The sequence below is a fragment of the Rhinatrema bivittatum genome, chromosome 7 (assembly GCF_901001135.1).
Source record: "Rhinatrema bivittatum chromosome 7, aRhiBiv1.1, whole genome shotgun sequence".
Lineage (NCBI taxonomy): Eukaryota > Metazoa > Chordata > Amphibia > Gymnophiona > Rhinatrematidae > Rhinatrema > Rhinatrema bivittatum.
This window is the reverse complement of record NC_042621.1, coordinates 61,033,537-61,049,296: the sequence shown is the minus strand read 5'-3', so window position 1 is coordinate 61,049,296 and position 15,760 is coordinate 61,033,537.

The window sequence follows — 15,760 nt, the reverse complement described above, 5'->3', positions numbered from 1 at the left end:
GTTCCAGAGGTCAGACGAGGTCAAGCAGGCAGGCAAAGGTCAGGATCCAGGCAGCGATCAGAATGGTCAAAGAAGCAAGCAGAGGTCAGTACCAGAGAGTCAATCTGAAAGGTACTACATGGGGAGACAGGAACAGAAGGACGCTGGAACAAGACTGGAACAAGACTATGAAAAGCTGAGGCAAACTAGCACACATACAGTGCCGACCCGATTGCCAAGGCAAGGAAGTGCAGGCAGGAACTTCCTTAAGTAGTTCCTTCAATCAGGGCGCACTGCGGAGCTAGGACCCGCCCCTGGCCCTACAAGGGACTGGGCGGTCCACGTGCGCATAGAGGTGTGGCCACTGAGGACGCCGAACTCCAGTGTGAGGCCTGGCGACTGCTGCCGCGGGACGCCGACCCATGACTTACAGAGGAGCTAGCGAGGTGAGCAGGTCCGTGCGTGGGCCAAGCGTGGACGGGGCGCGGAATAGGAAAAACCTGAACCACATCTTCCTTACTCACTGCAGTTGCATACCAAGCACTGTGTAAGTTTTTGATTACTTGATACTTATGTGTTTTGAAATAGTTCCTTGGTGGAGGGTATGGGAATGATGGGCTCAAACAGGAAGAGATGCTGCCAGCCATTCTTCTAATGTTACATTTCAAGAGAGATACAATAAGTGATCTTCTGTGTGCCACACCAAGCGGCCTAACATTTCATGATGAGATGAGTCATTTGTTAGATTTAGCTCATCCCTTTTCATTGGTAGCACAGGGTGAATTACATTCAGGTACAATAGGTATTTTCCTGTTCCAGAGGACTTACAATCTAAGGAGGCAATTTCAAAAGATTTTATGTGCATAAATGGGCTTTGAAAAACTGCTACTTTTATGTGCAAAACTCCTTTGAAAATTCACTGTATGGGCTGAATTTTCAAAAGATTTAACATGGACGTTTGAAAATTGATATAACTCCCTTGACAATTACCTCCTGAGGCAATAGAGTGGGAAGTGACTTACCCAGTATAACAAAGAGTAGTATTTGAACCCCAGCTTCTTTAGTTCTTAGTCTGCTACACTAATAACTAGGCTACTCCTCCACTTCATAATACGTCAGGACATCATAAATGAGAAACTGGCAAAATGGAAGCTACATATAGAGCTATAAATCCTGATTGAAGTGTAATACTAAAACATAGCACTTTTCTTACACATTTTATTTATAAATTTTATTATTTATAAAAGATAATGAGTAAAAACAATATCACACATACTTGTGCATGATTTCCTTATCAATCTTATCATATTCTACTGTGGGTCACATGATCATCATGTATACTCCCATGATGTTATAACATCATTCATCTGGTGGGCTGCATATGAAAAGTGCTGATTTCAAGGGATGTGTATTGATTTTTTTTTTGTATCATTTTTGAATCGGGTCATTATCTTTTTGATTTTGTTTTTAAAATGGTTCGAGGATGTTTATTTCAGGTTTCCCTAATTTCGGAGTTAGTAACATTTTCAGTTAATGTGCACTAAGATAAAATTTTGGGAGCAGTTTGTTAGCTAGAGGTATGGTACTGCTTTCCCATTGGCAGTCTCCTGAGTTAGTTGTTTGTGTTGCCAAGGTTGCTGGAGGCAGGGGGAGAATGGCCAGTGCCTGGTAAACAAATTAGAAGGTATTACTTCAGTTGTCAGGAAAAGCAAAAGCATGTTGTAATGCAAATACATATTTTGAATTCACCAATCCCTTTGTATTTTAGGAAAGGGGCCCTGGCATTTTGGGATATGCATATTTTTAATTACCCTGGTAGGTATGGGGGTGACTGGTGAGAGGGGGAGTGACTGTATGGGGTGACAGGTGGAAGAGAGACCTGTTGGAGATTTGATTGGTGACTAGTGAGAGAGGCAGCTTGGTTTGTATGTGTGTGTGTGTGGGGGGGGGGGGAGTAACTAGTGAGACAGGGGTGACAGGAGGAAGAGAGATTTGTTGGGATGGTGAGAGAGAGAGGCAGCTTAGTGTGTGTGTGGGGGGGGGGAGGAGATGACTGGTGAAAGAGGAAGTGCCTGGGTGACTATGGGATGACAGATGGGAGAGAGGCAGCCTGGTGTGTGGGAGGGTGACAGGAAGGGGTGGTTACTGGTGAGAGAGCCTGGTGTGTGTGGGGGGAGTGATTGGTAAAAGGAGGAGTGACTGAGGTGATTGTATGGGGTTGCAGATATGAAAGAGTCTAGTTGGGGTGGTGACTGGTGGGAGAGAGGCAGCCTGGTATCTGGGGGATGACTTGTGAGAAGGGGAGTTATTAGGGTGACTGTATGATTAGTCAAGAGGGGGACAGAGAATGGTTGAGGTGCTGACTGGTGAGAGAGAAGCAGGCTGGTATGTGGAGATAGAGAGGGAGTGAGAGGGGGTGGATGGTAGGAGAGACACTGGCAAGGGTGGTGACTGGTGAGAGAGATGCAGCCTGTGTGTAGGGGTGACTGGTGATAGGGAAAATATGACTAGGGTGACTGGTGTGTCCAATGGAGGAGAAAGAATGGTAGAGGTGGTAACTGGTAAGAGAGAGGCAGCCTGGTATGTGGGATTGACTAGGGATGTGAATCGTTTTAGGACGATTAAAATTATCGTCCGATAATTTTAATATCGTCTTAAACCGTTATGGAACACAATACAATACAGATTCTAACGATTTATCGTTATAAATCGTTAGAATCGTGAGCCGGCACACTAAAACCCCCTAAAACCCACCCCCGACCCTTTAAATTAAATCCCCCACCCTCCCGAACCCCCCCCAAATAACTTAAATAACCTGCGGGTCCAGCGGCGGTCCGGAACGGCAGCGGTCCGGAACGGGCTCCTGCTCCTGCATCTTGTCGTCTTCGGCCGGCGCCATTTTCCAAAATGGCGCCGAAAAATGGCGGCGGCCATAGACGAAAAAGATTGGACGGCAGGAGGTCCTTCCGGACCCCCGCTGGACTTTTGGCAAGTCTCGTGGGGGTCAGGAGGCCCCCCACAAGCTGGCCAAAAGTTCCTGGAGGTCCAGCGGGGGTCAGGGAGCGATTTCCCGCCGCGAATCGTTTTCGTACGGAAAATGGCGCCGGCCATACGCGTATGGCCGGCGCCATTTTCCGTACGGAAAATGGCGCCGGCAGGAGATCGACTGCAGGAGGTCGTTCAGCGAGGCGCCGGAACCCTCGCTGAACGACCTCCTGCAGTCGATCTCCTGCCGGCGCCATTTTCCGTACGAAAACGATTCGCGGCGGGAAATCGCTCCCTGACCCCCGCTGGACCTCCAGGAACTTTTGGCCAGCTTGTGGGGGGCCTCCTGACCCCCACGAGACTTGCCAAAAGTCCAGCGGGGTCCGGAAGGACCTCCTGCCGTCCAATCTTTTTCGTCTATGGCCGCCGCCATTTTTCGGCGCCATTTTGGAAAATGGCGCCGGCCGAAGACGACAAGATGCAGGAGCAGGAGCCCGTTCCGGACCGCTGCCGTTCCGGACCGCCGCTGGACCCGCAGGTTATTTAAGTTATTTGGGGGTGGGGGATTTAATTTAAAGGGTCGGGGGTGGGTTTTAGGGGGTTTTAATGTGCCGGTTTTTCGATTTTTCGATTTTTCGATTTTTTAACGATTTTCACGATTTTTCACGATATTTTACCCCCCCAAACGGCAACAATACGATTCCCTCCCCCTCCCAGCCGAAATCGATCGTTAAGACGATCGAGGACACGATTCACATCCCTAGGATTGACTGCTGTGAGCGGAAGTGACTGTGGTGACTATATGGGGTAAAAGATTGGATAGAGACTGGTTGAGGTAGTGACAGGTGAGAGGCAATATGGTATGTTGGGGGTGACTGGTGATAGAGATGTGCATTTGTTTTAAACGAAACAGATAATTGCATCAAAATTGTCTATTTCGTCTCCTTTCAGAAGCACCACGAAACAAAAAAAAAATGTCGACATTTCATAAAAATTAGTATTTTGTGTTAGCGCACGCTAACTTAAAAAGTTAGCAATCAGTTAAAAAGTGTCAATTGAGGGAGCAGTTTGTTAGCTAGAGTTATGGTTATGCATTTCCATAGTTATTGTTTGTTGCCAAGGTTGCTGTTAGGAAACAAACCTGTGCTCCCGCGCCATTGCTGGCTAATTTCCGCGATCGGGGCCATCCCCAGCAGGGTCCTGCACCACGGTGCAGCGTTCAAGCCAATGCAGCCTTCCTCCTCTCCCTTTCACTGGCATCCCCTGCGCCTTGTATGGAAAACTAAAGTATTTAATCTGACAGCCAAGCACAAGTTCCTTGCCTCAACTACAGCCTCACTTGTGCTGGTGCTGTCTTTGGAGTTCGTGTCTTGCTGCTGTTTGGGATTACCCTTGCCTGCCGCCCGCCTTACACCGGGGACTGCCTCGGGATTACCCTTGCCTGCCGCCCGCCTTACACCGGGGACTGCCTCGGGATTACCCTTGCCTGCCGCCCGCCTTACACCGGGGACTGCCCTCGGGATTACCCTTGCCTGCCGCCCGCCTTACACCGGGGACTGCCTCGGGATAACCCTTGCCTGCCGCCCGCCTTACACCGGGGACTGCCTCGGGATAACCCTTGCTGCCGCCCGCCTTACACCGGGGACTGCCTCGGGATTACCCTTGCCTGCCGCCCGCCTACACCGGGGACTGCCTCGGGATTACCCTTGCCTGCCGCCCGCCTTACACCGGGGACTGCCTCGGGATTACCCTTGCCTGCCGCCCGCCTTACACCGGGGACTGCCTCGGGATAACCCTTGCCTGCCGCCCGCCTTACACCGGGGACTGCCTCGGGATAACCCTTGCCTGCCGCCCGCCTTACACCGGGGACTGCCTCGGGATTACCCTTGCCTGCCGCCCGCCTTACACCGGGGACTGCCTCGGGATTACCCTTGCCTGCCACCCGCCTTACACCGGGGACTGCCTCGGGATAACCCTTGCCTGCCGCCCGCCTTACCCCGGGGACTGCCTCGGGATTACCCTTGCCTGCCGCCCGCCTTACACCGGGGGACTGCCTCGGGATTACCCTTGCCTGCCGCCCGCCTTACACCGGGGACTGCCTCGGGATTACCCTTGCCTGCCGCCCGCCTTACACCGGGGACTGCCTCGGGATAACCCTTGCCTGCCGCCCGCCTTACACCGGGGACTGCCTCGGGATTACCCTTGCCTGCCGCCCGCCTTACACCGGGGACTGCCTCGGGATTACCCCTGCCTGCCGCCCGCCTTACACCCGGGGACTGCCTCGGGATTACCCTTGCCTGCCGCCCGCCTTACACCGGGGACTGCCTCGGGATAACCCTTGCCTGCCGCCCGCCTTACACCGGGGACTGCCTCGGGATTACCCTTGCCTGCTGCCCGCCTTACACCGGGGGACTGCCTCGGGATTACTCGTCTGTTGCCTGCCTTCTGGGTGCAACCACCCTAGGGTGCTATAACTGAGCCTCTTCCTCTGCAGACATCGGCTTGACAGGAAGGCCAGCGCTACCTTTCTTCCCGGGCCACTGCAGGTAAGGCTGTTGCACTACCATTGGGTCCACAAAACCCTAACAGTTGCAAGGTGGTATTTGTGGAGCTATGGCCAGTGCCTGGTAAACATAAGCAAACAATTGATATAAATATTTAACACCATCAAGTTTCTAGTCAGCAAAAGCATGTATTACAAATGCATATTTTGAATTTTAGGAAAGGGACCTTGGCATTTTGGTACATGCATGCTTTTAATTCCCCTGGTGTCTGTCTGTGTGTTTGGGTGGGGAGGGGTGACTGGTGAGAGGGGGTGAATGGAGTGACTGTATGGGGTGATAGATAGGAGCAAGATTGATTGGGGTGGTGACTGGTGAGAGAGAGAGTGAGTGACTGGGGGTGACTGTATGGTGTGTCAGGTGGGGGGAGAGAGACTGGTTGAGGTGGTGCCTGGTGAGCGAGGCAGCCTGGTATGTGGGGTGTGACTGGTGAGAGAGAGACTGATTGGGGTAGTGATTGGTAAGAGAAAGACAGCATGTTGTGTATGGGGGGGAACTAATGAGAGGAGAAGTGACTGTATGGGGAGTCGTGGGAAAAAGGCAGCCGGGTGCATGTGTGTGTGTGGGGGGGGGGGGGTGACCAGGGTAACTGTATGGAGTGACAGGTTACCCCCAAACATGCTAGACTGCCTCTCTCTCTCTCTCCAATGACCACCCCAACCAGACTCTCTCCCACCTGTCTCCCCATACATTCACCCGTCACTTCCCCTCTCACCAGTCACCCCTCTCCCACCCAAACACACAGACTCACACCAGGGAAATTCAAAGCATGTAAATCCCAAAATGCCAGGGCCCCTTTCCTAAAATACAAAAGGATTGGTGAATTCTCAATATGCATGTGTGTTACTGCTTTTTGCTGGCTAGAACTTGATGCTATAAAATTACATCACTTGTTTGTTTACCCTTGCTATCCCTACAAACACCACCTTGCAATCTTAGCAGCACAAACAAGTACCGGTAACTAAGGAGGCAGCCAATTGGAATGCAGAACCTTACCTCTAGCTAACGAATGCCTCCTATATTGACACTTAACTGATGGGTATCATTTTCAGTTAGTGCGTACTAACTCCAAAAGTAGGAAAACATGAAATAAATACCTCCTAAACTATTTTAAAAATGAAATCTAACAGATAATGACCCAAACGAAAATGACAAAAAAAAAGAAATTGGTGCTCATCCCTAATTGGTGAGAGGGTGACCCTATGGGATGCCAGGTGGGAGAGAGACTGTTTGAAATGGTGACTGGTGAGAGAGAGGTAGCCTGGTGTGTGTGTGTGGGGGGGGGGGGGGGGCGAGGGTGACTGGTGAGAGGGGAATTGACTGGATGACTATGGGATGATAGATGAGAGAGAGAGAGAGAGGCTGGTGTGTGAGGGCATGTAATACGATAGGTTAAAGAATGCTCTCAGAACAAGCATTATGCTGACCTGTTAATATTTTGAACTTGGGGAACTTGTTTCTCAAGGAAAGAGCTGTCAGCAGGGCTGAAGCAAGCTGTGGTGCAAGAGAGTAGCTGGTTTGTGTCTGACCCAGCAGGAAGAGGGATGCATGGCCAGCAGTCCTCTCCTGAAACGGGAAGTTCTCAGGCTCGCTTGTCTGCAGGTACACTTCTTTACAAAGCCCTATAAAAGTTCGGGGTTCTCCATTGGGAGCCCGGAGCTTCACCCGTACACTGACGAGTGGCACAGGATCTTTCCCACTGAAGCTGTGTGCTCCTGTTTTTCGGTCGTACTGGGGTTCTCTGACCTGATGAGTGGCAGGATGCTGATTTGGTATGTATTATAGTCACGGGAAATGAAGTATATGTGCTGTAAATAAAGCTATATTTTATTACTGTATATCTTGCATAGTATATTATTGTGTGTGTGTGTGTGTGGTCTGTATATCTCTCACTCGAGCATCCTGTTACAGGGAGGTGACTGAAGTGACAGGTAGGAGAGAGAGACTTGGGGTGATGACTGGTGAGAGAGAGGTAGCCTGGTGTGTGGGCATGACTGGTGAGAGGGAGTGACTGGGGTGACTGTATGGTATGTCTGGTGGAAGACTGGTTGGATGGAGACTGGTGAGAGAGAGAGGCAGCCTGTTGTGTGTGTGGGGGGAGGGAGAATTGATGAAAAGGAAAGTGACTGAGGTGATTGTATGGGGTGACATATGGGCAAAAGATGCAATCTTGTCTGTGGGGAGGGAGAGTGACTGGGGTAATCTATGGTGTGACAAGTCACCCCCCCCCCTCCCCCCGGCACTAGTCTGTCTTTCTCTCACCAGTCACCACTCAAAATCTCTAACCAGTCTCTCTCCCACCTGTCACCCCATACAGTCACGCCCCCTCTCACCAGGGGAAATACAAATATGCATACCCAAAATGCCACGGCCCCTTTCCTAAAATATAAAGGGATTGACAGACAAATTCAATGTATTTACATTACATGCTTTTGCTTTTCCTGACTAGAACTCATTACATCACTTATTCGTTTACCAGGCACTGGCCATTCCCCCCTGCCCCCAGCAACACAAACAACTAACTCAGGAGACAGTGAATGGGAATGCAGTGCCATACCCCTAGCAAACAGACTGCTGCCAAAATTAACACTTTAACTTATTGGTAACATTTTCAGTTACTGTGCACTAACATAAAATATTAATTTTTACAACATTTTGTCATTTTTTTCCCCTTTCATTTTGTGGCGGTCAGAAACAAGAAAAAAACCGGACAATATCATTGCCATTGTCTCATTTGTTTAAAACGAATGCACATCAGTGCTTTCTATGGGTCTTTAATGTAAACAGTATGGTAATTATACCCTAATGGTCTGAATTACAAAATCAATGCATTTAAACAATAACATGTCCTACTTTTCTCTTAAGTGCCCAGGTCCTTTTCTGCCAGGCTTATTAACATAGTAACCATCTCTAGAGACTTGCACCATCCCATGTGTGGCATTAGTAACATTTCTCACCCGTTTTGGACCGGCAGTGGCAGCTCTCGCCTGTCCTGGACCCTGCTCATAGGTGAAGGTGACAACTATGGAAGGGCAGGGGACACAGAGGGTTAACGCCCCAATCCCTCGCCCTAATGCCAGGACCTGCCAGTGCCACAGCCCATGGGGGGTTTCTCCCCTGCTCAAGGAGAACATTTTGCCTGATGGGCCCCGCCGGTAACCTAAGAGCCCTCGAAAACAACTTTGGGAGACATCTCAAGCCCCCACGCCTTGCTCCCTCCCTCCCTCGGCTTACTTTTCAGTCAGGTGCTGGTTCCTTCTTGGGTAAGAAGAATGAGCCGGAGAAGGCTTGGAGACATCCCGATGTGCGCTTGGACCCAGGTAAATCGGAGCTTCTTGGGAAGCCGTAGAGGCTTCTGAATCCGTCACCGTAAGGGGTTCGTCCTCCTCCAGGTATGTAGGTGAACTTTGGGCTCGCTTCATTGCCCAGCAGCAGAGGGAGCCGGAGACGCCGAATGGAGAGGAAGGGAAGCGAACAGCGAGGATGGGGCGGCAGAGCCGGGACCTTCAATTCAGCGGAAGATCGGATCCTGCAGGGAAAGCGATCGGGGAGCCGAGCCCCAGCCCTGCAGCGAATGCAAGATCCGCGCCGGCAGAAAGTGACTGAGGGCAGCATTCGTTCCCCTGCATTTATTCCCCAAGCAGTTATGTACCAAGGGGTGGGAGGGAGAGAGGGCGATCCGCCCCGGGTGACAACAGATGGAGGAGTGGCAGCGGGAGACTTTCCCAGCACAATCAGCTGCTTTTACCATCGGGCGGCGCAGCTGCACAATATATTTAAAAAGCATGGTTTGCGTGCCCTGAGGCGTGCTTCTCATGCCGGCTCTCGTCCTGTCCCCTCCCTTCCTGTCTCCGATTAGAGGCCCTGCGCGGCACCGATTTGTGCCGGATTGGGGGGGGGGGGGCTCCCCCCACTCTATCGGCAGCAATTAGAGGCCCCAGCTTTGGGCAGCACTCGATGGCCAGTGGTGTCCTGACAGTGGGCTTCTTGCACCTGGCTGGCAGGAGAGAGGAGCACCTTGGGGGTACAGGCGAGTCCCATGGCTTTGTGACTGAGAGGGAAGAGGAGGGGATGAAAGTGACGCTAGGAAGGGGAGAGGGTGGAGAATGACAGAGGGAAAGGAGGTGAGAGTGGGGGAAGGGGGAGTGAGGGAGAAGAAGGGAGAGTAGAAGAGTAAAAATGACAGGAATGGACCAGCACCTTATAGACTGGTTTATTAAAGCGTGAGCTTCCCAGGACAGAGACCACTTCGTCAGATGCATGAATTGAGGTATAAGAGAGGGCTAAACTATATACAGAGCAGAGAGAAGGCATTGAATTAGACAGAAGCAGGGCCAGCAAGAGCATTAGGTGGGACTAGGCGGCTGCCTGGGGTGCAGGAGCTGGAGGGAAGGTACCATTTTTTAAATGAGGGAAGGAGGCTGGAGACAGGAGTGAGGGATGACAGAAGTTGCATTGTGTAAAAGGAGGTGAGTGGGAGCAGGAGCAAGAGAGAGAGAGAGATCATTTGATGCCATGAGGCTGGCGCTGGGCAGGACATGGTGTGGAGAGAGTGTTACTAGCATTATAGTAAAACCTACTGCCAACCGAGGAAAATGTGAAACGAGAGAGTGATCTGATAACAGAAGTTCATAGATAGTTATAGTGAGTCATGAAGTCATATCACATATATACAGTATAAATATATATGCGTGTGTGTGTGTGTGTGTGATATGATATATATGTATGAGCAGAGCAAGTCTGTGTGTGCCCTCCTCTAATCAATGACTTCAGGGTGAATGCCCTTCCGGAGGAAGTGGTGAAGTCTAAAACTGTGAACGACTTCAAAGGGGCGTGGGATAAAAACTGTGGATCCATCAAGTCTAGAGGGCGTGAATAAAGTGGAGGCATTCAAACACTGCACGGAGCGGCAGTAGCCACAGAGGCATTCACGGAGTAGGATGCCAGTGGCCAGTAGTTGGTGTTCCACCTTCACGGAGCGGAAGGATGGAGGGCTGCTATCTCAAAAAAATAAAAACAGGGGTGGGTAAGAGTATGGGGTAAGGGTGTGGCCTGCTTGTTACAGCGGTTGCTTCCCCTAATTGAGCTGGACGTTCACTTGGATGCAGATACGGCGCTGCTCTCTAAATTGGTGGTGGGGTGGAGGGGAATTAGGGCTGGAGGGTACTGGAAGCCAATAGTAACAGGTGGGAGAGAAAAAAAAAGGGAAAAAATGGATAAAGTGCATAACTTGCTGGGCAGACTGGATGGGCCGGTTGGTCTTCTTCTGCCATCATTTCTATGTTTCTATATTAGTTTTAATTATTGGGTGTTATCTGATGTGTCTGCTGTTCTGAAATATTTTATTGATGTTTAGGAAATGTTAAATTTTATATGGGTGGGGGTGCCAAAGGAATTTATCCTGCCCAGGTGCCAAATACTTTAGGTAGTGCCAGGATCCTGGAACCCTCTGAGGGTCCCCCTCCTTCCTCCAGCCTCGCCTCCTGTTTATTGAACTGATCCAGGAACAGTCACTTACCTTCTGATAACCTAAATAAGGAAGTTTCTTTCACGCTGCTCTGTCCAGTTTATAAAATGCCATACTGAGGAGCCTTGAGTAACTCGAGACTGGATCTGCTGCTAACAATGATGCTTAGAGCAGAGAAATGACGGCTTTTAAATGATTCACTTGGCAGTTAAATATAATGATGATTCCTTTTTATATTTCTAAATTCATCCCTGAGAAGAAGATATTTTTGTGTTTTTTGAAACATCCTTAAAATCCCTATTTCTGTGACTCTATGGATATGGGGGTTTGGGGGTGGGGGGAAGTTTGGCCATGGGTGGCCAAACTTCCTTGCATCCAGAGCCAAGGAATGGGAATACACGGGACCACAGAGCCTCACATTTTCAGGAGGTAAGAGGTGTGGGGGATGGGGAGTCCCCCCTTCTCCAGCAGTATTGCTCTCTCAGTCCTCTCACCCTGTCCACGCTAGTCTCTCTGGCAACCCCATCCTGTTACCATCAGCCTCTCACTATCTCCCTACCCATCTCTTTCTCAATGCAATCCTGTCCCCACCAGTCTCTTTCTCTATACCACCACCATGACCAAACCACTCTAAGAACATAATTGCCATACTGGGTCAGAGCAAGGGTCCATCAAGCCCAGCATCCTGTTTCCAACAGAGGCCAATCCAGGCCATAAGAACCTGGCAAGTACCCAAACACTAAGAAGATCCCATGCTACTGATGCAATTAATAGCAGTGGCTATTCCCTAAGTAAACTTGATTAATAGCAGTCAATGGACTTCTCCAAGAACTTATCCAAACCTTTTTTTTAACCCAGCTACACTAACTCCACTAACCACATCCTCTGGCAACAAATTCCAGAGCTTTATTGTGCGTTGAGTGAAAAAGAATTTTCTCAGATTAGTCTTAAATGTGCTACTTGCTAACTTCATGGAATGCCCCCATTATACTACTGCCCCCTAGTCCTTCTGTTATTTGAAAGTGTAAATAACCGAGTCACATCTACTTGTTCAAGACCTCTCATGATCTTAAAGACCTCTATCATATCCCCCCCTCAGCCATCTCTTCTCCAAGCTGAACAGCCCTAACTTTTTCAGCCTCTCCTCATAGGGGAGCTGTTCCATCCCCTTTATCATTTTGGTTGCCCTTCTCTGTACCTTCTCCATCGCAACTATATCTTTTTTGATATGCGGCGACCAGAATTGCACACAGTATTCAAGGTGTGGTCTCACCATGGAGCGATACAGAGGCATTATGACATTTTCCATTTTATTAACCATTCCCTTCCTAATAATTCCCAACATTCTGTTTGCTTTTTTGACTGCTGCAGCACACTGAGCCAACAATTTTAAAGTATTATCCACTATGATGCCTAGATCTCTTTCCTGGGTGATAGCTCCTAATATGGAACCTCACTCCTCTCATCTTGTCCCCCAACAGGATCTTTCTCATTCCTCACACCCTGTCCCCACCTGCCTTTAACATCTCCCTCTCCCCCTCCCCATGTATTCCCAATGTCTGTCTGTCTTTCACTTGCCCCCATCAATCTCTGAATCGCCCACCCTCTCCTAGCAGCCCCAGTATAACATTCTCCCATCCTCACAAGTACAATGGGATTCTTTGGCTCCCTCACTCCCACTCCCATCCCCACCCCCTGCCCAGCATCAGTATCAACCCTGCCCCCCTCCTCTTTCTCTCTTTCCTCACCCCCATCCCCTCACTCTCTCTTTCCCTCTGACTCCCCCCCCCCCTCCTTTCCTGGCTTTTTCACATACGCCCTCCACCATCATTCCTTCTGGCTCTCATATCCACTCTCCTTATCCCAATTTTGAACCCTTTTCAAGTCACACCCCCAGGTGCATTCACCTCCTCTGCGTCTTCCCCCTCCCCCTCCACTTCATTATCCTCTTTGCTTCATCACTGCTTCTGGCTTTATATTTCCTCCCCCTTTTCATTACCTCTGGCTCTTTTCTCACCCTCCCGCCCCCTTTATCCCCCCCCCCCCCCCCAACCACACACACAATCTTTACCCCTCTCTGGCACCATTTCTGTGTTTTCACCCCTCCCCTCAATAATCATTGCTGGCTTTCTTGCATACATACTTTCCTTCTGGCTCTCACACCCCCTCTACTGCCTTTCCCCATGCTTTCAAACCCCTAATACCTCTGGCTTTCATGTCCCCTCTACTATCCCACATGGCTCTTATACAACTCCCTATCCCGGCCCTCTCTCCACCCAAGCCCTTGTCCTCTCACACCTGTTGCAAAACAGGTAGCATTGTGGACCTTGAGGAGGAATAAGGTAGGTTGCTAACTTCTGGGAGATAGGGAGGTAAACAATATTCACCCCTTCCAGAGCTCCCCTACAGCATAAGCTCCTCCATGTGCAGTTCTCACCCACTGCAATTCTCACAGCATTCACCCCTTTTCACTATCCCCAGAAGCATTCACTCCCTCACTGCTTATCCTTCAGGTATTCACACCTCACCTGCCCCAGCATGCACCTTTAAAGTATTCATCTTTCACCCCCTTGCAACATTTCCCCCTTTTCCATTATTACAAATTATTCTGACCTGATTGAAGCTCTGAGTGACTCCCTCTTCTTCTCTGCTGTTAGATGGATCTCAAATCTTGGAAGCATACAGGCTGATACAGTGCATTCCGGTGGAGCGCACTGTTTACTCACGTGTTTGACGTGCTAGCTTTACCCCTTATTCAGTAAGGGGTAATAGCGCGTCGAAAATGCGCGTCCAATCCCCCCGAAACTAATAGCGCCTGCAACATGCAAATGCATGTTGATGGCCCTATTAGTTATTCCCACGCAATTCGGAAAGTAAAATGTGCAGCCAAGCCGCACATTTTACTTTCAGAAATTAGGGCCTACCCAAAGGTAGGCCTACCCAAAGATAGGGCCTACCCAAAGGTAGGCCCTAATTTCTTCCGGCACCAGGAAAGTGCACAGAAAAGTAGTAAAAACTGCTTTTCTGTGTGCCCTCCGACTTAATATCATGGCAATATTAAGTCGGAGGTCCCAAAAGTTAAAAAAAAAGTTTAAAAAAAAATTGAAAATCGGCCCACGGCTAACAGGTTGAAAACCGGACGCTCAATTTAGCCGGCGTCCGGTTTCCGAGCCCATGGCTGTCAGCGGGTCAGAGAACAGACACTGGCAAAATTGAGCGTTGGCTGTCAAACCCGCTGACAGCCGCTGCTCCTGTCAAAAAAGAGGCACTAGGGATGCACTAGTGTCCCTAGCACCTTTTTACTGCGGGCCCTAATTTGCATAGGCCACCCTCCTGAATCGCATGCCCAAGAGAGTGGCCTGTGCACTCGCCCGTGACTTTTACTGTATTGGCCCGATAGTGAGCTTCTGGACCTGGGGCAGTGTACACGCCAGCCTCGTCCCTCCAGACAGCAGACCAGAGAAGAGGCCTCTACTCTAAGCAGCAGGTGGCATAGAGGTTGGACAAAATAGAGAGGGCTGGAGCAGGAAGCTGACAGGCACTTCTTTTCTATCCTGTCAACTCCAGTCTCATCCCTTTTCACCCCTCCTGTCCTCTACTGCTACTGGTTGCAGATTGGAGAGAAACATATAAGAAAACCTCTGTTCCTTGTTCCAGCTTCTTCCCCTTATTTTCCTACAGTAACCAGCAGCACTGTGAAGTCAAGAGGAGCAGAATGGCTCTGCTCTGTTCTGTTCTACTGAGTGTGCTTCCTGCTCCTGCACCTACCCTCAAGTAGAGATGTGAATCGTGTGATCGATCGTCTTAACGATCGATTTCGGCTGGGGGGGGGAGGGAATCGGATCGTCGTGGTTTTGTTTCTTTAAATATCGTGTAAATCGTAAATCAGAGGAGGGTGGGAAAACCGGCACACTAAAACATCCCTAAAACCCACCCCGACCCTTTAAAATAAATCCCCCACCCTCCCGAACCCCCCCCCCCCAAATGCCTTAAATTACCTGGGGTCCAGAGTGGGGGGGGTCCCTGTGTGATCTTTTACTCTCGGGCCTCCGGTGCGTTGTGGAAATGGCGCCGCTATTAAATATCGCCTCTAATGATTTTTGACGATTTAAAATATATCGGACAATATTTTAAATCGTCAAAAAACGATTCACATCCCTACCCCTCAAGTGCTACTCGGTTGCCATTAGGTCAGGAGGGTGAGAGCCACATTTTGCATATGAAAGAACTACATGTGGCTCCCAAGACACAGGTTGGCCACCACTGCTGTAGATCACTGTTTCACAACTAATGTGCTGTGAGATTTGATCAGGCGTTCAACAGAAGAGTCACCACTGTCTGATGCTCAGGTCCAACCCAAGACAAGGGGTCGGCTCTTAGCATCTCCCAGCATCAAGAGACATTAATGGAGGAGCTTAAACATGCAGGAGTTCTATTAGGAACACATGTGGAGTCCATCTAGTCACCATATCTCCTTCCTATTTACAGTATGAGGTAAGGAATGAGCCTATACCCAGACATCCCTACCCTCTTCCATATCCTCCAGCCACAGATACCCAGACCCTCTAGATGTGGAGACTGGGTGGTTTGGCCAAGGAAGGGAGATGAAAAGCTGTGGCTGGGCTGGATAAGAGGTCAGTGTGTGCCAATTTGGGACTTACATATATTTATTTATTTAAGCCTTTTACATACTGCACTCTATTATCTAACCTGAAGCAGTGCACAAATAAAATACATAATTTTCAAACAAAATTGCAACGTTAGTCTT